Raw genomic sequence first — 17,981 nt, forward strand, 5'->3', positions numbered from 1 at the left:
GGGCCTCTAGAATTTCTCCTCCAAAGATATTCTAGCCGCCGCGGCCGGGATCGAACCCGCGTCTTTTGGGTCAGCAGCCGAGCACCATAGCCTCTGAGCCACCGCGGCGGCCCATTGAAGGCTGAGAACACGCACATGTACCTCCTTTCAGGCGTGCTAGAACCGTGCGGTTTGAAAGTGTGGAGCTTCCATTTTGTGTGCTGCACGGCCTTCTGAAGTCGTCAGACTATAAAACACTAGAAAACTACATTTCCCTAAGAGATACTCATACCAGATTTCAGCGCACACCACCACGCCTGGTCATCCGGTTTAGGTTGGTTGGTTTATGGGGTTTAACGTTCCAAAGCTACTCAGGCTATGAGAGACGCCGTAGTGAAGGGCTCCGGAAATTTCGACCACCTGGGGTTCTTTAACGTGCACTGACATCGCACAGTACACGGCCCTCTAGAATTTATGAGCCGGTTTAGATCGTGTTTCATGCTTTTTATGTGATGTAATTTCTTTTTATTTTCTGTATCTCAGCATCGTTAACCACTTCTCCATCCAGACGCAGCGTGTCGTCAGTGTCATCACTGTCTCCCTCATAAAAGTGCATGACTGAATTGGACACAGCCTCCCATATAACTTTGCGTATCTAAGACGTGTCGAGTGAAGGTGCTGTGCAAACAAGCGAATACCATCGAAAAGCTTGAAACATCGTTCAAAGTTAGAAACTTCTTTTGCGATAGCATTTAGGTTGCCGTCTCAAAAAAAAAAAAGTTTCGGCTTCTCTGTCACAAAATTTCCTATTTGGCCGAGAGAGGCTACGTCACCGAGTGACATTATGACCACCTGGCCACCATGGCACGTGGCAACCTGCATATAGTGTTGTGAACTACCTGATCCCCCCCCCCCCCCCACCCCTTCCCGTGGTAAGTAGAAATTTATTTCGATAAATTCACCGCGGTTGCAATCTGCCCACTGTGAGGCTGTGTATGAGCCTCACAAGAGCTCGGGATGAGCGACCTGGGTCTCCGAAGCCGCCCCGATGGCTGTGTTTGAATTAAGCAGCCGCTTGCTGGGCGGTGGAGCATCGCTTAACCGCTGCACCACTGCGCCAGTAGTGGTGTAAGGAATCCCCGCGATTTCGGAACGCGACTTAGAGGGTCGTGACGTCATCAACAGAGTGGACCAATTATAGAACACCGCGAAATTTGAAAGTCTGGGATGCTCTAAGATTGAAAGTAGGCCCGCAAGAGGAAATGGATTAAAGGTCTACTCTGTGTTTTTTTTTAACATTTTGGTTTCACAATCAGGTGACATTCCATAGAGTCGCGTCACTTCAGTGCAAAAAACAGTTTTCCAAAATACCAAGTAGAAGTATTACAGAAAATGAAAACCAGGAAGCCGGAGCCAAAACTCTTTTTAACAAGACGATGACGTCACGACAGACCACCCTATGATGTCACGGGTGCTGTCGCAAAGCGTATTGTGGTGCGTTGATTGCCCAAACTGGCGACCGTATGTAGAGCTTTGGTCCCTGTTTGTCTCAAATAACGAGAAGCCAGATCGACATTCTGCCACAATGCTGAGCGAATAGCGATGGCCGTTCGACCAGTGACGTCACGCACGCAATATTGACAGTAGGAACGTCCCAGATTGAGGCCATCCGTAGAGGAATTTTGAGTTTGCTGGCGCAGGAACAAAACACTGCCCCGCGTCCGAGAACGTAACGTGAAAGTTTCTGTAAAATCTAAGGAGGGAGAAAAAATGCCCGAGTTAATGCTGTTTAGTGGATGAATTAGGATGGATGAGAGGGATGGATTAGTATAAGTAATTATGATTATCCAGTGACAGGTATCCGGTCACTATCGAAAGTGATGACTCATGCATGGCACATAAGTCCGGAGTTATGGAGGGAAATTGCAGAACTTTAGCCAATCACTGTATAAACCGCAGCAGGCAACCTAAATTCTCTGGTATTTTCTTGAAAACAGCGCTTAAAACGACCCCAAGTTCTCTGATGCTTTGAAGTCAGGTCGGTTGCGACTATGAGCAGCACCAGTAGTGAGTGCGTTGCAAGAGGCGCTGCCGGGCGCTGCGAGAGGCTTGGCAACGCTTTTGCTCTTTGCCGAAAAAGTGAACGCGACGAAATAAAAAAACAGCCAACATGCACATCAGACATCACAGTGAGGAGGTAATGCAAATGCGCTACATCAACACAGTGGGATTAAATAAACACAAAAATAATTCAGATATTTCTTTTCGACTATATAACTGCCGGACGTGCAGTTAAATAAGAAAAGTAAATTACAGAACTGAGCACCCCATAACAAAGACAAATGGGTGCCGCTGCAGCCACTGGCGATGGTAAACAACAGCTAGCCAGATTATTCGCCCAGCACGGCGTTTTACATTTAGCTCGAGGGGAAAAAGGACCGGAGGGGATAATTTGGCGTGCACTCATTCGCTACACGACTGGTGGACGCAGGCTGCCGTATACTGAAACAGCCAGACGCCGTGACGACCTCCGGTCAGGGAACAGCGCTTCTGCTTGGTGCCTGCGAAACCAGTAAACGAACTTCTCCGCTGTTATCGCAACACTGTACAGACATTAACCATAGTTTTTGCACACCGTTTAAGGAGGCACTGCAGGAACCGCGAGCCACTGCTCTAAGGCATTCTTTTTTTTTCGCAGAAAACAAACGAAAGGGTTTATCTGTAGAACTTCTTGCTCTTTTTGGTCTCATGAAGGCGTTGACAGCATTTGCGGTTGACGTTTTCAGAGCGTAACCATGACGCAAGGGCAGGCATGCCCACGGACGCCTGAAGACCGTTTTTCTTGCCTTTGAATTGCATGCCCTTGCCAAGGCCATATTTTCCTCTGGATTTCGGCGCGGTCGTCAATAATCTGCGTTCGTTCTTTGTCGCACTCTGCCCCCTTCGTGTCTCAACGTTCAATCATATTCCTTTCCACAGCACGCTGTGTTGTCCTTAACGGAACTTCGACGCTTCTCCTATTTCTCCACGTTTCTCCGTCCTAGGTGAGGACCGGTAAGATGCAGCTGTTATACATTTTTATCTTGAGGGATATTGGCAAACTTCTATTCATGTGATCAGACAACCTGCCAAATGCTCCCCAGCCCATTCTTATCCTTTTAGTTATTAATGTAAAAAAAGTATTACTAGGCTATGTCGACAGCGAACCTGCCACCAAATCATGTCCGCAGCGACTGCGGGGAACTACAAAGAGATATCGTCAAAAGCGTCTTATAATCTAAAGATGATGATGTGAGGACGAGGCGCTGAAAAATTGGTCACGATCGGATAATTTATTATTTTTTAGAGCCAAAAATATGCAAAAAGTGGTCATGGGCAGGGCAAAACTGGCCCCAACTTTGAAACGTCAGGGGTGGTATTCTCCCGGTGTCGCCTTTTGCGACATGTTGCATTCGCTCTTCGCTGATTGGCTCCAGCCGCGGTGACGGCGGCGTGAAGACACGGATCCGCCTTCCTGCTACGTCCTCGTGACGTCGCCCCAATTTACTAAGCTTAGTCGAACAACGGAATGCGCTGAAGCGATTCGCGCGGGCGACGGGCTACGAAATTGATACTAGACGCCATGAATCCCACTCTCCTTGCCACGGTAGCCACGGTTAGTCGAACAACGGAATGCGCTGAAGCGATTCGCGCGGGCGACGGGCTACGAAATTGATACTAGACGCCATGAATCCCACTCTCCTTGCCTGGTTTTTGAGGTGCGAAGAAGAGTGGCGTGTCCGCGGACATCGCGACCAGTGTTCGCCTTGGCCGACGAATCTTAACGGTGGCATTACCGGTTGTCGAAGAACACAGCACTGTGGCTACCGTCTGCTGAGCCGGGCTGCCACTCGCCATGCGACCGCCGTAAACAGACGACGAAGCAGACGTTGCAGCGTGCAACGAAGTGGCCTTGGCAGCGCTTGCGCTCGCGGCTACATGACCCTTCAAGACGTTTTAATGCACGTTAGTGCAACGAAACAGTCTCTGCACGAGCCAAAGAGGATTTAAAGCAATGTAACGACTTTTACAAGCGAGAGCCGCCCGCTTCAGCCAATTCAGCAGTCCTTGCAATTCCGGTTGGCATGTTTACCAGGAACTACTGGTGGTGTTGTTTTTCGCTATGACTTACCTTGCTTCGACGATAAAGTTTACGCTGCAATTCAGCCTAGTTTTTGAGATGCGCTCTCGATTCTGGAGCGCGCAAGCCTAATGGGACCTACAGCTGCACTGCTGCCGTCTGCAACTGCCCGAAACGCAGCCGAAATCTAGCACAACCGTCCGGAACGTAACAAAAATAGATTTGGAGCTTTTTCGCGGTGTTTTATAAACTTAAATGAAGTAAAGCGAGTTTATATTAAATTTGCAAATGTTTTTTCAACATTAAACGTCATGTGATGGCAAATATTCTTGCTATCAAAGATACGAAACTACTGCTGCTAGTGAATCAGCAGTGGTAAATTGTCGCTTCTCAGAGTGAATGAAAGCACCGCCGACGAAAGTGCCGGCGGCGTTTTCCATTTCTTCGAGCAACTGTACGCACTTTTTTAGGCCCCGCCCTAATGCGACATGTCGCAAAAGGCGACACCGGGAGAATACCACCCCAGTATCCACAGCTGAAAGTGTTGAGCGTGGCAAGGAACCCACTATAGACCCCTGAAAAACGAAAAGAAAGACGGCGCAACATTCGGAAATGGGATTAGAAAAATAGTTTCTAAGCTCGATGTTTCTGTAAATATGCTACTAAACACTGCTAAAAATTAAGCTACTAAAAAAACTCCGCATTCACGCATGAACTCCGTATACACGTGGTTCCGTTGCTTACAAGAGAGCGCTACCGCACGACTTCTGCGACCACAGCTCTGCCCGTCAGCCACGAACGAGGGAGAGTAAATGCGCTAGTCTTCCGCGATCCTTGGGTCGTCACAATTTCGCAGAACCCAGATGCTCATGTTAGTTTTTCTTTATTCGCTTCACTGATTTGCTGGCGTGCTGTTGCAATATCTCTTTGTGCTCTAGGCTTTCTCGAGTACTGCACTGTGTGCGTCGCTCTGTTTTGCACAATTGTGAATGATTTGTAATTAATTTGAATCTTGTCTCTACTGTAAAAAGTGATGTCCAGTGAACCTTTCTTTGAGTGTGAGCATTCTCCAGGCTGCAAATGGTGAACGCGACCTTCCCTCGCCACTCCTCCTCACTATTTGTCACTTCGTCGAGGTCGTATTCCGACTGAAAGTCCATGACACTTCCTGTTAGGACCTACGTGGGTAGCTGTTCCGGTCTAATGGCAGCTGGTTAAGTACACCACCCGTGCGTATGGTGAAAATCCGCGATGACCTTCTGCCTTCAGCTTACGCCCCGTGAACACCTGCAGAGAATAAAAATAGAAAATTTTGAAAAATAGAATTTTTGCGAAGTACAGTTGGCGCTAAATGTTTACGCGTCACACGAGTGGTCGAAAAACATTTTCTCGCGTTGCGTGCGAGACAGCGTGCAAAGGACCTGGTCGTGCTCCCGTTTTTATTCCTCAGCTTACGGTTCCGAGTCCTGCTTATACGGGATAGTTGAGATAAAATAACATATTTCGGGCCTGGCGTTTTGTTACCCCGGTAGTACTTAGTCACAAAAAGACAACCCGAGCCGATTTCATGAAAATAACCTCCTCTTCTCTTAAAGGACAACCATGGGACAACCGCAACCGTAGCAGAGAAGCTGTCGTTGTACTTTTGATCGTGTGTGGATAGGCTGAAAAGGAAGAGCGTCCTAGTTTAAAGGGAAAGCCCTCGTCTTTGTAGGGAAATTAGAAGCGTGCATTTAGTAATTCCGAGATAGTGCCGTCTCTTTGAAAGCAGCTACGTGGGCCTCGAGTACGGTAGCCGAGAACGCACCCAACCGATGCAAACGCCATTAGTCTCTCACATGTACCCTGCACATTCTCCAGTCTCTCAAGGTTGCGCTTGTGGAGAATCGCAGCATAGAACTATTTTCAGAGAACGAAGATGAGCCTTATGATGGATATAGCAACAGAAATAAGCAAGAAATAGTTAAGCACTCCCATCGAGGATCCCCACTCGCTACGCTGGAACTGATCGAGTCTTTGGCTGCCATTACTGCTCTCTTTGAAAGAGCTGATAAGCTTCAGCATTTGTTTAGAGCTAGATTTTTCCTCGCGCATTTGTTACAGTGGTCGTTTTCACACAGAGATCAACTTTGGGCCTGTCCTACACTGCCCACACCGAGGCACCCCCGCAAAGAACTCCTGTTCGCGTGCCTTAAACCATAAACATTACTAAAATTCATGTCTCGTATATACTTCCTTGTGACCTTGTCTCGGAAAAGCAGTACTTTCATAAAGGCATTAAGGATTCGACAACGGGAGATAAAAATAACTAGCAGGAGCTTATAACAGCTCCTCTCGAGTACATTTCATAAGATTGCCGGCGACGTTTCGGACCATGCCCCAACTAAGACAGTCACTTCGTCTTCATCTGAAATCAGATGTAATAACGCGATTCTATTCCGACAACTGATATGATGCATTTTTGTTGAACGGTGCCCAAAACTTTCAATCTAATTTCAGAATTGGAAATTAAAATGAAATGAATTTTCTTTGTTGCATACATTAATGCCTGTAGGATGTATTGTTAATAAGCTCAGAGGGAACAAGTTAATTTTCTTCTGAGTGCTTCGCCACATTATGTTTCCTACGAAGCGCTCAGACACATTATTGGCTTGCAAACACTACACCTTGTCTTCGGTTATTTTTGGAGCTAGCAATAGGGTTGAAAATATAGTGCCTCCAAGGATCAACCATCATTCCTTCAGGTACCAATGGCAAAGAAACGATAATCTGCACTCATGTCTCGCAGAAATATGGTAAGCGGTGGAGAGGCGAAGTCTTGCCGTTATTTTATTTGTAGTCACAGAGTTCGCACTCTCAGATTTACGATGGCACCCCTGGAAGAATTAAATGTCATCATACACTGAAAACTCCCGTCATACTGTGACATACCTGCTCAAAAATACGAGCAGGTGATTCGATAGACTCGAGCTCGCCCCGCCTGATCCACTGCAAGGCACTGAATGGAACTGCACTGGAACCGTGTGCGCACCACTCCGTGGATTATCTTGCGCAGGGGATTAAATGGACGCATAAAAAAAATTGCTGAAAATAATCAGACAGGGCATCAAAAAATCGCCATAGCAGCATACTGTGAAGGGATATATTTCATCGTCGTGCGCACATTGAAAGGCGTAGAGGCGAAAGATGTAGGGGATTTAAAGCATGAGGGAGGATTTCAGCGTGCAGGAAGATTCATCCTTGTCGTATAAAAGATAAGCTTGCGCAGAATCAAATGTAGCTCATTTTTTATGTTACAGTGTAACGATACATGTTGGCCGACTGAAGAACCTAATCTGAGGGGCATAATTTTGACACATGATTGGAGGCTTGAAATACAGATGAGATGAAGAAACTTTCACCCTCGCAGAAAAGTTCCCGGCACGACGCCATAACCTGTGCGCGTGGGCGACTCTGCGAAGCTTGTTTCAGGCAGAAGGGGCATCTGTGTGGAGGTGAATTTTGTTTGTGTCACCGAGGTGCTGATCAACAAATACTTTTATAGCTGTTGTTCATCGCCAGTGCTGATTATGTGCTTCGGTCATCTCAGGGGTTTACGTTCTTGTATTAATTTTTATCTTACATTTTTTTAAAATTTTTTATCTTGGTTTAGTCAGTTTGTCTACCGTACAGCAACATCACGTTTATTTAGAGTTTTTATCTTGTTGACACGTGCATGCTTACCGAGTGAGAAGTGTTTTTCGAGCAAGCTTCAGTTTGCTAGGGCGCTCTTGTCCTGTCCGTTCTCCCGGTGTTTTGCGTGTTTTCTGTGCGCCGTTTTTAGATGCATCGCCAGTTAAAATCTCTGGTTCGCAGAAACCACAGTAAAGGAGGTTAGGGCTCAGTTGAATCCGGGTGTCTTGAAGCTTCTGGGAACAGTCGTGGCCCAGCGTTCTTTCGGCAAGCGAGCTTCAGACCTCAGGGTAGTCGTCGTCTTCTTTCACCACCCGAAATTGAGCGTGGCTGCCATGCTACGCTACTGATAATTTGATATCCGTCACTGCCCATATACCTGATATTCGAGGCCAATCGGCTGGGTAGCCTGATAATCAGTAAGGTAGTTAGAAGCACTCGAAAACTTGCAATTGTCTTAAAAACTTTTGCCCATAAAGCAACCCAAGGTGGCAACGATTGCGTGAACGGGCTGAGATCGCCGGGACAGTTGCGACAAGTGTGAAACTACGCATTTCATTTCCCAAATATCGATTTCATTTCAGATCGTGCAAATGTCGACTGCTGTGTGCTCTAACATTACAGTGCCGTACAGAACCTAAGCGATGTTTCTCACCGCGATAGAGTCAGTACGTTTTAGACATCGTGCGCGCGCGGCCGAGATGTTTCTGCAGCCCCTCAGCCCCTCTTCAAACATCCGCACCGCATCTCGCAATTGCCCTGAAAATGACGGCGTCCATAGGCAGCACAAGAATCTCGTCTACGGCTGTCCTGCCAATACAACCGTAGCACATTCCACACGCGTAGTAGCAAAAAGATTCGGTTGCTGATAACGTCTTATGGCACGCATCCCGCACCTGTGCCTGCTCCGATCACGGCGGCATAGTCGAGAGTGGCATGCTTCACCACTGTGGGCGTGTTGGGGTAGATAATCACCCAGAAAAATCGAAACCGATTCTCAAGCTTAAGGGTTGCGTGGTAATTACCAAATGTGCATTTTCTGACGAAACAACGTCTTCAATAACTGTAGAAGCCGTGCATGAAGTGCTAAGAAATATAATTAAATTCCCACCACTGCTACCGTGATATCACAGCAACTCCAGAACGGCGGCAGAATGAAAACCACGTGAAAAAAGAAAATCTCCGAAAACGATGGTGCAGAGATGGCAACAACAAGAAAAAAAAAGCACGAGAGAGATTTTTTAAACATCGCATAACCATGACTCCAAAGGAGTACCTCGAGAGGCCTGTCATTATGGCATGCCCTCGAGCCAGACAACTCTACAGACGCAAGAGCTATTATCTTCTGCAATGGAGAATCAAGAGGCATAAATTTACAAGAAGCGGACGTGGCTTCCACCGCTTTATGCAGCCTTTCGCAGCAGGGATATTGAAAGGAAATCATAACTGCAGATGCATTTTCACCGCAGAGCAGTACGAAACAACTTCATTGTATTCGGATGCAAGTGTAACGCAAACAAGGCGAAGCAAGCGAGCTCTGAAGAGCTGAGGTACTCACACTCGGTCTCCTTGTGCTTTGGTCCTTGTTTGATTTAACCTGGTCGCTCAACGTGAAACAAGGGCTTCACGACGTGTCAAAACTGCGCGAGTGCGGAATAGCTAAAGTCCAGCTAGCACGGCTGCAAAAGCGAACCTGTTCGAATGTGCCACCGTCCTGGCACTGCAAATGACGACGCCCACGCTGCTTTGCATTTCATGTGACGCCACCACGTGGGATGCACGGGAACGTAAAGGCGGGGAAGCGTGTATGCCAACCTTGATCGCAGCTTTTCCGGAGCTCAGTATAAGGCCCATCTCTAAAATGCAGCAGACCGATTGGTTCAGAACTCTCAGATTTTTTGCATGTCGTGCGGTTAGCAAAGTTAGCTTCTATGCTGATGCCTCGATTCCGTTCAAAAAGCAGCTGCCAGCAGCGCTAGCTTTGGAACTAACGATGAAGTTAAACTTGAAATTGGGTGGCCAAAGGGTCACGCTGTAACTTCGCTGAACGAAAATGCCTGATGCCTTAGACTTTTTACAAAAAAACAAAAAAACAAAATCATTTAAGATAAAATGCGTTTGTTAGGATAAGTCAAGTGTTTGATATTTTAATGTCTGAAATATTATACAAAAGAGATTGCCGCGCCCCTGTTAAACAACAGGCTGTATACTGATAGCCTGAATGTGCCGGTCTTCTTTTCATAGCTGCGGTATTTTATCGCGATATCATGTATAGGGGTGCGCACAAGTGCAGATTAGTTCCTTTCTTTGATGAAATGCGCTGCTTGCCATTCTTTCGTCCAACACGGATATTCTTTCAGTGCAGTGCTAGGCACGATACTTAAAAAAAAAAGCTGCGTTCACTACCGATACTCGACGCGCTGAGGAATAGAATTGTGACGTAGATATTATATTTAAAAGCGCAATCGATTTCTGATGGAGCTACAAGAAAGCGAATCATGGATTATTCTAAACATTATTGAAGTCACCAATATTAACATTTCTTCGAATACCATTAGCTTTGTTGGGACCCTTCGCTGTAAGAACCTGAATACGTAATAATAAACTTGAAGCTGTTTTTAATGCTTTTTGTTTGTTACTACATAATTTAGTCTGCTGCCTCTCCCTTTCCCGGCGCTACCTGGTACAAACTCCATACATTTTGGAAAGCCAGTTATTTCCCAAGCGCTCTGAGAGACGTTCAAAGCTGAACATTCTGCATTAGAAGCTAGAATAAAAGCAGGAAAAATATAAGGGATGCTAGTGTTTATTGCGCCCCGCCGCGGTGGCTCAGTGGCTACGGCGCTCGGCTGCTGACCCGAAAGACGCGGGTTCGATCCCGGCCGCGGCGGCTGAATTTCTTGAAGGCGAAATTCAAGAGGCCCGTGTGCTGTGCGATGTCAGTGCACGTTAAAGAACCCCAGGTGGTCGAAATTTCCGGAGCCCTTCACTACGGCGTCTCTCATAGCCTCAGTCGCTTTGGGACGTTAAACCCCAAAAAACCAATAAACCAACCAGTGTTTATTGCAGTGAAGGAACCTTGCTAATTTATTATATTTATGTTACCTTCTGTTAACGGTATTTGAATGCGCTCAAACCGCAGTTCCGGCAGAGTCCTGCGATGCGGCCTGGCTATAAGCGAAGCAGATAAACAGAGCGTCTGTACAGGAGCAGTCGAGCAGGCTGATGTGTTTAATTGTATGAAAACGTATTTTCTTAATATTTAGACTAAACTATTGCCTCGTGGGATCGATGACCTTGGCGATATAGTAAGCAAGTGGAAGTTTCACTAGCGCCTCTTGAGAACGGCTTGTTGGAACCGCTTGCTTCTCCAAACGGCAGGTATGCGTCAGCTATGGCATTGGACGATGCCGCCGATGACGACCCCATTGACCAGTGCGTAGAAGAGTGCCTGAAATTTATCGTGCTCATAAGTGAAAAAACACATGTTCTGTATGCTTCTGAGCATTACGGCGGAGTGTCATTTCTATTGGCAACGAACGCAACTCGAAAAAGGCGTGAAGAGGTTTTGTTTCTACCACAATTCTGGGCCTGTATCCTCGTTCCTTCTGTCACAGAGTGCGCAGAAGGAAAATGTATGCTTCATCTATCTACCAGACAACGAACGCAGGGAGACAGCCTTCGCATCGTCTCTTCATAGTTGTACTCCATAGCTTTTTTTTTTAGTGTGCTACTTCTTTACGAGTGATGCCGGCCGGAAGTCTGGCTTACAGCCACCTCGAAATGTGCGACACAGTGTGCTTTGAGGATCGAGCATCATTAAAATACAGGATATACTGAAAATGTATTTGGTAAACCAATACTCCAATGCATCCATTTTTGGCAAGGGATAGGTAATACAGATGGACAAAATTAGCAAAAACGATAGCATCGAAGCTACATGTGGCTTGGATACAGCCTATGACTGCTTGTGAGTCATTTCCTCTGGGTACAAAACATACTAGCGCCGTTTGTTACCCGCGGCCTTCTCTCGCCGCTGTCTGTTTCCCGCAGCAACTTGGCCATGTTGCTGTCCCGCGTAAAAATGTTCCCAGTTATCGCCGGATGCGTTTAACTTTTACGAATGGTGTCAGATAGGCCATGTCAACAGGCTTTTTCGGGAAAGGGTGGTTCGACATGCACTCTAAATATCTTGTTGGTGTAGCTTTCGTTGATGTCATTTCAGAATTCGTGTATCTCTTAGTAAAGATACGCCACGTGTGTGAACATTAGCCCCTCTATTGCCGCCCAGTCTATGCGTATCGTGGAGATAACGAAAAGGTTCCCAACTAAATGGAAATGCATTGAAAATCCTTGTGTTCCGATAGCACATGCGTCACAAATAAGGTATGACGCATAACAACACCTTCCTTGCCCTGTAATCAGTCTGGCTTTAAAGCGGTTTGCTATACTGAGATAGAAGCAGCAAAGTGCTGTGGTTAATTTCTCGCAGTGCCTTTAGCGGCGAAACTGCAATATCTCCTTGCCCTAAACTTACCAACGAGTGCCTAAGCATGAATGTTTCGTCGCATCGCGGACCATCCTCTCTCAGCTGGAGTGGTGTTGAATCATTTGCGAAAAGCTATTATCTCATTATCAGGAAGTAAGGAACATGCAGTGATGGGTGAAGGAACCCCTAGTATTCCCCTTTTTCCTGCGAACGCCATGTAGAACTCCCACACCCGGGCTTTTCTGTAAAAGTGGGGCTGAGACACTCAGCAAAACCTGAAAATACCATGGCTCAAGTGGAAAATGTAAAAATACCCGGAAAGCTTTGAATGACAGGAATGTCCAGGGTTTGATTGATTTATTTTCATTTCAAACAATAGTTACAGAGGAATCACTGCACTAATATCTGAATCCCCAGCTAAAAGGTAGTTGAGTTTCATGCAATTAAGTTCCTGTAATAGTAAATCGCAGCTATAACAAATATTATTTATAACCATATCGATGAATAAGGCTTAGGCATTACAATAGTAGTAGTAGTAAGTATATTTGCTAAACATGGTAAATGGAAGGAAAAAGATCGTTGTTAGCCCCGGCGTCTGCTATCGCTGCTGGAAGCACCTGACCTAGAGCAGCGGAAATAACTGATAGCAGGCAGTGTGTAGAAGTGAAATGAAAGAGTTGAGGGGATAGTAGAGAGGACAGGGGAAGAGGTACGCTGGCAATAAATCTATTTACATATTATAATATAATAACATATGCACAGGTCGCACGCGCTCAGGTCTTGCAGAGCATAGTACAAACACACGCGCACGACACAAGGCCCAAAACAGCTGGAGTGGGGGCGTCCACCTGTTCATCGTCCAAGGTAGCACAGCGGAGCGTTCGGTCACTGCACGCAGCTACCTGGCCAATAGACAATTGAAATATTGTTTTTCAAGTAGACACCTATGTAGACAGTAAAGGTACACACTTAAAAACAACAAACAAAAACAAAATGACATTCAGAACACAACAGTGTGAACTTAGAGAAAAAAAAACACATCTTTCTGGTTTCTAATCATCTTGCATTGGTCTCTGAGCTAAATTCAGCTAATTCAGCTAAATAAGTACGCTCATTTAAATGATGAGGCACGTGACACCCATCAGTAGCTGCACAGTCATTGCTCGTTTCACGCACGCCTGTTGAAACATATAATAATAATAATAATAATAATAATAAATTCTTTATTTCACTCATGAAGTGAGGGAGTGCGGGAAAAAAAGCTGAAAATTCAGCTTGACTAGTTCCCAGCTCCCCAGAGTACAAAAAATTCAGGAAGCAAAAAAAGAGAGGCGAAGAAAAAAAAATAAAATAAAATAATGGCAGAGCGGCATAAGAACAGCACAAATCAAAATACAGAAATGTTTTGTTTACAAAGTCAAATCGGCTTGTACAAGGAAAATAAACAAAACAATTCTAATTGAACTGTACGAGACACCGGTGATAAGCGAAAGTACATGCCGGAAAAAGCCCGAAAAAGCAAGAACGTTACATAAGTAAAGGAAAGAGACGAAGAAAAACAATGTGCATGAACAGAAAAGCGTCGCTCAAGGAAGGGTACAGCGTACATATGCAGAATGCGAGAAATGCACCATCATATGAACGGATTGTTGTCTGTGAACAGTAATTTCAGTTCTCTTTTTGAAGTTAACTCGGGAGTGATACCGTTTTTGTAACAGATATTTAGCAAGTGTGGTAGCATTCAGTTTATCATTTGTCGTCCATAATCTGTCCTGCACGTTTTTACTAACCAAGGCTGTGTGCTTCTATATTCATAAGCTAGTGTCCTTTTACAAAGAGATGCCAACCGTAATAGACAGTGAGTGTTGTTTTTTATTTCAATCCTATAACGTGAACACAAGCCGTGCGAGTATAGGCTGTCTATTTTCATTATACAATATTTCGAGAACAACATGGGCTAGTTAAGGCTGCCACTGTTTAAACCCCAGAAATAAGCATGTACAGTCTTTGTCAAAAATATACAGCGGAAACGGTTTGATTCCAAGCCCTGTACCCTGGCTCTTTTGCACATTGGAGAGTCCTAAGCTTTATATGGTTGACGACTTAAATTCCTCCTGCCTTCATCAGATTAGGTTCCCTGAGTATAAAAGAGGAGCCGCGCTGCTGGGCTCATAAGCAGCCCATTGGACTATAACTTTTTACACAGACTGTACATGCTTATTAATGTGCTCCGCAGTCTGTGCACTGCACAGCAGCGTTTCATTTGTTGCTCTGACCAGACCACAATTCTTTGTTTATGTTTGTACAGGTAACCAGATGCAATATGTGTGCAGAAGTTAGGTTCCAAACAAAGGCATTGGCTGCGAGCCCGTGCAATAGACGTGCCATGATTTTGAATGCACAATTTGCGATGTCTATAATTATCTGCGATATCTGATTACAAAAAAGTAGGACATCGGTAGACAATTTTCAGGAGTCCGTGTTTGCTTCCCCCGTACTTGTCCAGTAATTTTTTCTCTCCCTTCCTTTTCTAGATTAGAGTCGCCTCAGCACGCAGTGCACCTGACGCACTCAAGAATGATACGCATGAACGCATGCGGCAGCATGGAAAAAGGTGGCAATACTCTACGATCTTCAAGTTTTCAGCATTCTAGGAAGAGTTTTGGATAAATAACGCCGGTCTGGCAAGAAATATATTTAGCGCTGTGATATAGTTAGCATTTCTTGCTCGAATTAAGGAGTTGCCATTTATTCGTCTTATTTGATCGGAAAATCATACCAGGTTTGCCGCGGCTGAAAGATGCATGTCGACTGCGTAGCGGCTTGCCAAACGTTTTATTCCGTTCAACATGAGGTGTCTGAAATGTTTGTTGATTTGACCTCAAACTTCATTGGCTTACCGCATGCGCTACCCGATGATATACTGGCTAGACCGCGGGTATTGCTCGAAGGTTAGCGATTGATATCCACATTCTATCAAAGATTCAAGGAAGTTGCTAACATGTTCCTGAGATTGGAATGGAATAGGCAAAATGTTTAACTGTAGCTGAGAAGCCCTGTCGTAAATCCCTGTAGCGCAGGGCGAGAATGTCGTGGCAATTTTAACGCGGCAAGTAAAAGTATGGCACCGAATTTGCCATTTAAATAAGACTAAAAGGCCGTCTCCAAACAAATGGTTCGGCGTATCACCGAGGGTATTTATTAGCGTTAGTCAACTCTCATGGTTTTTCGACAAGTTGCACTTTGAAGCAAGATAGAGCTTACGCTGAATGACCGTGGTGTCCGCCGTCTCTAATTTGCTGGTATCAACTTCACCAACAAGGCACACCACATGACTCTTCACGTAAAAACCGAAGCACCTGATGCGTTGTGTCTACTGCTAAAATAACGCTAATTAATAATAACATGCAACAGTAAGCGGTGAATGTTAAGGACTCCACACTGCAAACGTCTATACAAAAATTCAGTACCAAAATACCTATTGTCCGCCATACATTAAACATAATAGCTCGCACTTGTCCTCAAAAAGTGGATAATTATTTCTGTGGAGAAATATGGGCCACTATAAGGCATCGTCATGACATGCTCACGTTTGTGAAGAATTCACTCCCCGTGTCCAGACATGTGCTCTTTGAGGCTCTCAGTGCATGAACCCACGAATGTACATAGAGTACAGTTAAAGACCCCTGCACTGATATGCGTACAAATGTGACGGTCTAAATGCGCTTTCTGATTCGCCGAATATGGGCACACTTCACATCTGTAGGGTTTTTCGCCTGTGTGCGTACGCCTGTGCCGAACGAGCGAGCTATTTGTAGCCGCTGTATAAAGGCAATTTTCGCCCCTGTAGGGCTTTTCACCGGTGGGTGTACGCTTGTGCCGAGCCACCGTTTCATTTAAAGCCGCTGCCTAAGGGCACTTGCCGCATTTGTTGGATTTTTCACCTGTGTGCGTACGCTTGTGTCGAAGTAGCTTGCTAGGTGAGGCAGCTGGACAACGGCACTGGTCGCACTTGTGTGGTTTTTCCTGAGTGTGGGAGGTGGTCATATGCATTTTATGTTTGTAGGACGCCTCGAACAAAGCTGGGCACGGGGAGCATTTAAATTTTTTCTCAGTCGCGTGATATTGGATGTGCCGCACAACGTCGGCAAAATTCGTAGAAGTGTACGGGCAGAAGATGCACCTGAACGGCTCTCCTTTTCCTTCAGGGTCCAGATGCCGAACATAATTTTGTTCACTCGTGAACAGCGAAGGCCCCAAGTCCTCCCAATTTGTATTGGCCACAATTCCGAGCTCAGAGATCGACGGCGATGGTAGAACAGAATTCATAGGAAGGTGCTCGGGACTGGATACTGCCTTTGAAATTAAAGTTATTAACCAGTGTATGTTAGGGATAATCGGATATTTTCGTGCCTACTCGTGCAATGATTCAAGAACGCCATAACATTTGGCTCATTGCACTGAAACAAACTTATGTCGACTAACATACGGTACACGTACATACTGAGAAAATACACCAAATTGACGATTAATGAAACTATCAGAAGAATTTTCAAGCGAGGACTCTGACTCTTAAGCCACAGTGTGTGAATAGTCGTTGATTCCGTTTTTGTTGCCTGGCTTGAAAATGTACCTCAATGGCACTCGGAAGTGGCCAGTCTCTTTATTTATTTATTCATTTATTGAACATACCCTTAAAAGCCCTTTCGAGGGTACTACAGAAAGTGGGGTAGGCAATAGAAAGGCTATTTTCAATATGACATGAAAAAAGCCCACAATAAAAATAAATATTATACGCAGTCATGCAAATAAATATCATATACGAACAAGACATATACCGGGTCAGGACAGCAGCTTGGGCATGTTGGTTATTCATTCTTGATGGAAGTTGTAAGTCAGCGCTTGTCTCTTGTCCCGATGTTTTGCGCTGTTCCATCAAGAATATACCGGGTGCAATGACAACAACAGGTGAATTGCTAAATCTAAATACAGAGAGTAACATGCGCATCGTAGCATATGTGATGGCAAAGGTTGGCACTACTAGAACTGTCGATGTCGTTAGATGGTATTCAAAGTGGAGAGCAGTTCTCGAAATTTAAATGTTTGAAATTCGGTAACGATATTGGATGGTAAGCGCTACCACTCGATGATCGCGCGTGGTATGAATGCTTTTGCAAAAAGGGATGTGCGTCATGACATGCGCTTAGCTTTAAAAGTATGATGACGGCGTGGAAAATAGGTGGCAGGTTCCTGAAAGAAATCATGACACAGCAATGGGTGATGATAAATTTCATGAAAAAGTGAAAGACGGGCAAGTTTACGGCGGAAAGCCTTCAATACTTATACCCAATCCCCGGAAGAATTGTATTTCTGACAGAGATATAAGATACAGAACCAAAATTGATTTCTAATGCAGATACTCGTACTGTATCATGTATTCTTTAATACATTATTGAAATCATGAATATTAATATTACTGGTGGTATCACTAGGTGAGTGAGAAACCTTCTCTGTGAGAAGTTGTCTACAGGATAATCAACTCAAAGTTGTGATTTATTCATTTCCTTTGTTCATGCAGAATTTAGTCCAAGGGTGGACGGTTGGACAAGTTGGTAACGGTTCATATTGAAAGGTAGAGGGCAGTGTTGGTCGCTAAAACAAATATTTCATTGAGGCAAAAAAATAAAACTACCAGATAATTGATGGAGGATTACTACTTCT

Source organism: Amblyomma mixtum, chromosome 3 (genome assembly GCF_055824585.1).
Source record: "Amblyomma mixtum isolate Tamu chromosome 3, ASM5582458v1, whole genome shotgun sequence".
NCBI lineage: Eukaryota > Metazoa > Arthropoda > Arachnida > Ixodida > Ixodidae > Amblyomma > Amblyomma mixtum.